This window comes from Akebia trifoliata, chromosome 10 (assembly GCF_017979445.1).
Source record: "Akebia trifoliata isolate Shusen 1 chromosome 10, ASM1797944v1, whole genome shotgun sequence".
NCBI lineage: Eukaryota > Viridiplantae > Streptophyta > Magnoliopsida > Ranunculales > Lardizabalaceae > Akebia > Akebia trifoliata.
This window is the reverse complement of record NC_141384.1, coordinates 27,151,207-27,157,766: the sequence shown is the minus strand read 5'-3', so window position 1 is coordinate 27,157,766 and position 6,560 is coordinate 27,151,207. Positions and strand designations below refer to the sequence as shown.

Genomic DNA, 6,560 nt, shown 5'->3' with positions numbered 1-6,560 from the left:
TGAATATTAACCAAAAGCCTTTAGAGGTATATTCAAAACCAAGAAAATGAAGAAGAAATTATTTTAAAGAAAGTCTACCAATTCAAGTGTGCATATCAGATCTCATACCTCAATGAAAAACATTTCACCAAAAAAAAAATAGTGCTATCTAGTTTCTTGCAACACAAAGGCGTTGATTTTCAGTTTAAGAAGATAATGCATCGAGTGTGGAGAGTTGTTCCCACATCCTAGGTTCAAACCCCCTTGAACCCAAACTTCTTATGCTAGCCACTAACCATATTATCTGTCATTAACCACTAATCAAGCATTTACCAATAATAAAAAAATGCTGGTTCTAAATTCTAATAGTTACACTACAGTAGTCCTCGAGAGTCTAAATATTGAAATGAACCCATAAAAGATTCACAGTCAGAGAACTTAAAGCAAGATATTTCCATTTTAGGAAGAACATGTATCACATTTATCCTCAAAATGCAGTTCATCAAACACTAAACTGTACCCAAAATTTTATAATACAAAACCAAGGGAAAAAACAGAAGAATAAAAAAAGGAAAAGAAAAAGAGGGGGTTGTTAACCTCAAAGGAAAAGGGAGAGAGAGATGAGTTCACCACGTCAAGGAGAGAGGAAAAAGTCATTAGGGATCAGATTCAATTTATTTATAATAGGTTAGATTGGGTACTCAACTCAAATAAGACTTAATTATCATCCATGCATTGCACCAAATAGATCATAAATCAATCATGACATATCCAAGAAAAACATAAGAAATTAAGTTTACTTCAAATGAAACATAGAGCACAAAAGCTAACTAAAAACTAAAGACAAAAATTCTAAAATACATAAGTCGAAATAACAAACAACCTCTACCAGCTACAAAAAAAAGCCCTTATGAAAGCATTTAAAGCACAACTTACGAAGAATTGCATCTTCCACCAAAAATTTCCCAAGAAGCTATAATCAAAACAAAACAAAATTGATCACCTCTTCCTTTTCTTATTCCCTTGGAAATCGCCCTTATTGAAGCCTCTCAAGTCATTTGTTGTATCAGTTGTGTTCTGCTTCTTGATACCTTTTCTTCCTCCAAATCCAAACTTTGAATCCCTATGCTCTCTATTCTTCCTCATTTTGCCCATATCTTTCTTTCCCTTACCGCCACCTCGTCTTGCCATACCTCCTGACCTATCTCCCGGAGCCACCCCGGGCCTCATCTTCTTCGACCTCTCAAACCCATTCCCATCTTCAAACGGCAAACCCATATCTTCATCTTTGTCACCTCCGGCAAACCCACTTTGCTGCCTCTGCTTCCTCCATTTCTTAACAGACTCAATCTCATTTTTCTTCTGCTTAGCTCTCTCTTTCATCTTTTGGGCTTGAACCTCTTTAGATATTTTCTTGGCTTCTCTAGCTTTCCTCCTCTCTTCAGCCTCCTCAATCTTTTTCTTCTCCACTATGAGTCGACCCTTAACCTTCTCCATATGGGTATCCGTCTTCACCATCTCCGCGTAATAGTCGGGTGGCCTAAGAAAAGGGAGACCCATTGATTGTAGCTTCTCGAAGGCCTGTCTAGTTCCTTCCAATGCTTGGGTATAGAAGGCCAGCTCACGTGCAAGGTCATCATTCACATCCACCTCTTGTTCTTGGTTAATATCAACAGATAACCTATGAATCCATTCTATATTCTCTGGCCAGCTTATATCCTCGAGCTTCTCAAGTAGACCATCCTTGTTGTATATGGAATTCTTCGAAGGTTCAATCAACTTCATATCTTCCCCCTCTTCTTCTGATTCTAATTCAGATTCCGATTCCGATTCTTCACCAGTAACATCCCCCGTGTCATCTTCCACAATTGTTTTCTCATGAAACAAGGAAGACTTCTTTTTTAAGATACCCATTTCAATCCAATAAAAAATTTATCTGAAACAGAACAAATATATAAAGATTAAATACCATGAATTGCACAACTTCACAAAAATTATATTAAATTCTCTTTATTGTGAAAAAAAGAATTTCAGTTCTATCAAAAAGCAACGGTACAACTAAATTCCAGACAGGAAAACATTCAAGAATAATTCAAGTTTTTTCATTTAAAAATTCGGAAAAAATATGAAAGAAGAAAGAAGAAAATGATATTGTTAACGTTTACATTTAAAAATGATTTTTTTTTTCAATAACTTGATAATAACTAGTTCAAAATCAAATTAGGAGAAAATTTCTAGAGTTATTCAGTCAAAGTCCAAAAATGGATGATTTTTTTTTTTTTTTCTGAATCTTTGAATATATTTTCTCAGAAATTGAAAATTCGAGTATAGTACGCGAATAATTAGTGAATTAACTAAAAATTGGATGAAGAATCTCAATAAAAACTGTTTGATTAAATGAAACCACAGCCCCCAAAAAAAAAGCCATAGATTCCAGAATCCTCCTCTTCAAATAATTAATAGAACGTCTGTAACTTTCAGGATGAAAAAAAAAATTACAATTGATGGTTAAGAATTAAGATCACGATTGAAAGTTTCGCTCCGTTTAGGAAATTTTTAAGAATCAAACACTAAACAATGATTCGAATTTTGGTTTGTATTGGGAAGTTAGAATTTTAATCGTTTCAGTACGAACTACAAAGTTGAAAACCTAATCTTGAAAAAAAAATGTTTTTTTTTCGATTTAAGAAAGCTATCAGCCTCTTTACCATCCAAATTCTGGTTCGATGCAGTAGACACACACACACACACACACACAAAAACCCACAGACAGAGATATAGAGAGAGAGAGAGAGAACCTGAGCCTCCACTGAAGCTGAAGCTGCTGCCCTCCTTCCTGATTTGGTTTAAAGCGAAGAGGGATAGGGTTTGTCTCCGTAAAATTCTTTTATGTGAAACTTGTTATAAAATCATGTTCAACTCAAGACGGTAAAATTTTGTCTTTTCGAACACACCCCAAACTCAAGTACTATTTACATATTCTCCCTCAATATTGTAACAACTTCCTCCAGAACTCTAATTGGTTTCAAATTACACAAAATTATTATTTTAAAATGAAAGGCTTACTAAATTTATATAATATAAAGCGAAAATTACTTAAAGGCCCTGATGGAGGGATTTCTTTTTAAATAGTCCTTAGATTTTGAATTGTACCTTGATAGTCCATTTAGTAATTTTTTTTATTTGTTAATGGTCCCTCAGTATTGGCGAGCTCACCATTTTTTATTGTCGAGTTTGACATTTTTTATTGTTGATTTCGACAATTTGTAAAAAATGTTGAACTCAGGAATAAAAAGTTGTGAACTTAACGTTGGTAAAACTCATTAATTTTCATTTTTCCTTTTTAATTTTTTTGACTAATATACATTGAAAGATCAACTAAAAAACTAAGCATAACGACTTGTCTAGAGGATTTCAAATCAAAAGATGATCGATTTTTATCCAAAAAGGAAGTAAAATAATTTTTTATATATGTCTTCAAAATATTTTAAAAAATCCTTGAAAATGACTTCTTCTTCCTTCTTAAATCTTTTCTGACGAAATGGAATCTTCAAAATTTAATTGGGATGTCAAAAATCTATTTTATTTTATAAAAACGATGAATTCGAACAATTAGAACATTTAATTATGAGAAATATGGGAAATGAGACTCATGGACTGATTAGAAAGAAAATTTTTACAAAATGAACTACTAAGAGAGACCCTAAAACTTAAGAATTACTTAGAAAAAACTCCCTCCACTGGGGTCCTTCAAATAATTTCCTTAATACCACAGTATAATAACAGTATCCAATGGATTTGGGTATAGAATATTTAATATTATTAAAATACTATTTATAAAATTAAGAGATTGTTGTAGATTTTCTTACTTTTTTTTTTCATAGTGGGAAGTTAAAATCATACAATAAACAAATTTAAAAATAAAATAAAATAATAAAAAATAAAAAGTACACTAAAATGACTAACATTTTGAACATCACATTTAAAAAATATAATTTTTTAATAATGTAAAAAAGGTAAAATTAGGTAAAAGAGTAAAACACAACCTTATTACTCTATTTTGTATTGTGCAAACATCTCTATCTCTAAATTTAGATATTTAGAAACCGGTTGGAGTTGCTTTTAGATGTTAAAATGTAATTGTTTGATCGGAGGTCAAAAATAATATTTTAATGTCATTGTTGGATGCTATTATTATCTCTTGTATATTCATATGCTACCATTTGGAAATAGTGTAATCTTGTGATTTAAAAATAAATTATTTATAAAAGGTGCATTTGTTACAAAGTTGAAGGGGGTTTACTTAAATGACCTTGACGGAGGGATTTCTTTCTAATTAATCCCTAAATTTCAGCGCTTCTCCTAATGATCCATTTAGTAAAACTCTTTTTTCAATCAGTCCCTAAATCCCACACCCCACATTTCTCACCGTTGAAATGTTGAAACAATCCTAACCGTTCGAACTCATCATTTTCATTCAAAAATATTTGATGTCCAACATCCCAAGTCGAGTTTTAGAGACTCCATTCCAACAAAAAAGATTTGAGAAGGAAGAAGAATTCATTTTCAAATATTTTGAAGATGTATATAAAAAAAAGTTAGGGTTTTTCAATATTCTACTTCATTTTTAGATAATAACAATCAATGATGATTCTTTTAATTTGAAATCATCTTATACAAGTCGTTATGTCAAGTTTTTTTTTATCAATCTTTCCATGTATTTTATTCCAAAAAACTAAAAAAATTAAAACAAGTGGGTTTTACCAGTGTCGAGCTCAACACTTTTTTTGTTAAGCTCAACATTTTTTAAAAATTGTCAAATTCAACAATAAAAAATTTCAACTCAACAATAAAAAGTGGTGAGCATGACATTATATAAAAAATTTAGAATCTCAACTTCATTCTTCATTTTTGTTATAAATCATCAAAACAAAAATCACCAAATACATTTAAATGTTCAAAATCAGAAGTATATCATTTCCTTTCGTCATTCACGGTAAAAATAAAAATAAAAATCATCGAAAATGATTGCAATCGCCGTTTAAAAATCTAAATATGTGAAGTAGATGAGAAAAATAGCAGTTTGGGTATTTCAAGAACATTATAATGTGAGAAAAGATTGAGGTACCATTAAGTAATAAAAAATTTATTAAATGGACTATCAAGTTACCGTCCACTACTTAGGGGCCACCTGTGAGGTCGTTCCCTCGATTACTTGGTACGTGTGATGTGCAAGAGTAGTACATGCTCCAGGGAGAGTCCCATATGCCTTTGTTCCGGCCGTGGCTCATCCAGTCCCACTTAGTCGGACGTAAGTCCAAACACCCCCGTTGTAATAAAAAAAAAAAACAAATTTTCCAGTTAAAAAAATAAGGTTTGAAGATAATTGTTTAAATTTAAAACAAACAATTTATCTTATCTTACCTGTGATCTCCAATGATGAATAACTTGCACATTAAGAAAGAACAAGAAAAATTATTAAAAGAAAAATTATTTAATATTTTAAAAAAAAATTATAACCATAATCCACCACAAATGATTTCATTGCTATACAATAATTTCCCTGTTTTTCCATTGCTTAATTCATAATAATAATCTCGAAATCACTGCTTTTGAAAGATTTAGTTCTCAAAAATACATCATTTTCCCATGTCTTCATCATGTATGCCCATTTATAGTGAATTAGAAGCCTCTTAATAAGCATTAAGCAATCCTAATGTCATGCCTGATAAGGAAAAGAGCAATAGCTCTATCTAAAGTGGAAGAAACCATATATCTATGAACTGATGTTGATGTTATACTTCTGAAGTAAAGATATATATATATGGGTCCCGTTCGGCACCCTAAGTTTTACCACACACTTTAACAAACGCGTTTTGTCCTACATGGGTTAGAAGTTTCGGAATGAGCTGATTTTTGGTGAGGATGATCTCTATGGTGAGGAGATCATTCTCACTAAAAATCAGCTCATTCCAAAATTTCTAACCCCATCAAAAATGATTTACAAAAAAAGGGACGGTCCACGATTTTTCAACTTGTAAACATAGGGTTAAACATTTCGGAATGGGCTGATTTTTGGGGAGGATGATCTTCTAATCATAGAGATCATCCTCACCAAAAATCAGCCCATTCCAAAACTTCTAACCCATGTAGGGCAAAAAACGTTTGTTAAAGTGTGTGGTAAAACTTAGGGTGCTGAACATTTCCCTATATATATATATGGGTCCCTTTCAGCAACAAACATTTTGACAAACATTTTGGCAAAACATTTTTCAAAACATGAGTTAGAGGTTTTGGATTGAGCTGATTTTTGGTGAGGATGATCTCTACGGTGAGGAGATCATCCTCACCAAAAATCAGCTCATTCCAAAACTTCTAGCCCCATGTTTACAGGTTGAAAAATCGTGGAATGTCCATTTTTTATAAATCATTTTTGATCGGTTAGAAGTTTTGGAATGGGCTGATTTTTGGTGATGATGATCTCCTCACCGTAGAGATCATTCTCACCAAAAATCAGCCCATTCCAAAACCTGCAACCCATATTTTGAAAAATGTTTTGCCAAAATGTTTGTCAAAATGTT

General features: G+C 32.0%; 1 pseudogene across 1 annotated transcript in view; it reads right to left on the bottom strand.

The window, feature by feature from the left end:
• Window positions 1-690: 690 nt before the first annotated feature.
• Window positions 691-6,560, bottom strand: part of LOC147393527 (putative rRNA-processing protein EBP2 homolog pseudogene) — a 45,790-nt pseudogene continuing 39,920 nt past the window's right edge. The window contains exons 2-3 of the transcript XR_015182035.1: window positions 2,778-2,803; window positions 691-1,915 (exon numbers count right to left, since the gene is read on the bottom strand). The product of XR_015182035.1 is annotated as a putative rRNA-processing protein EBP2 homolog pseudogene (transcript). The remainder of the gene's footprint in view (window positions 1,916-2,777; window positions 2,804-6,560) is intronic.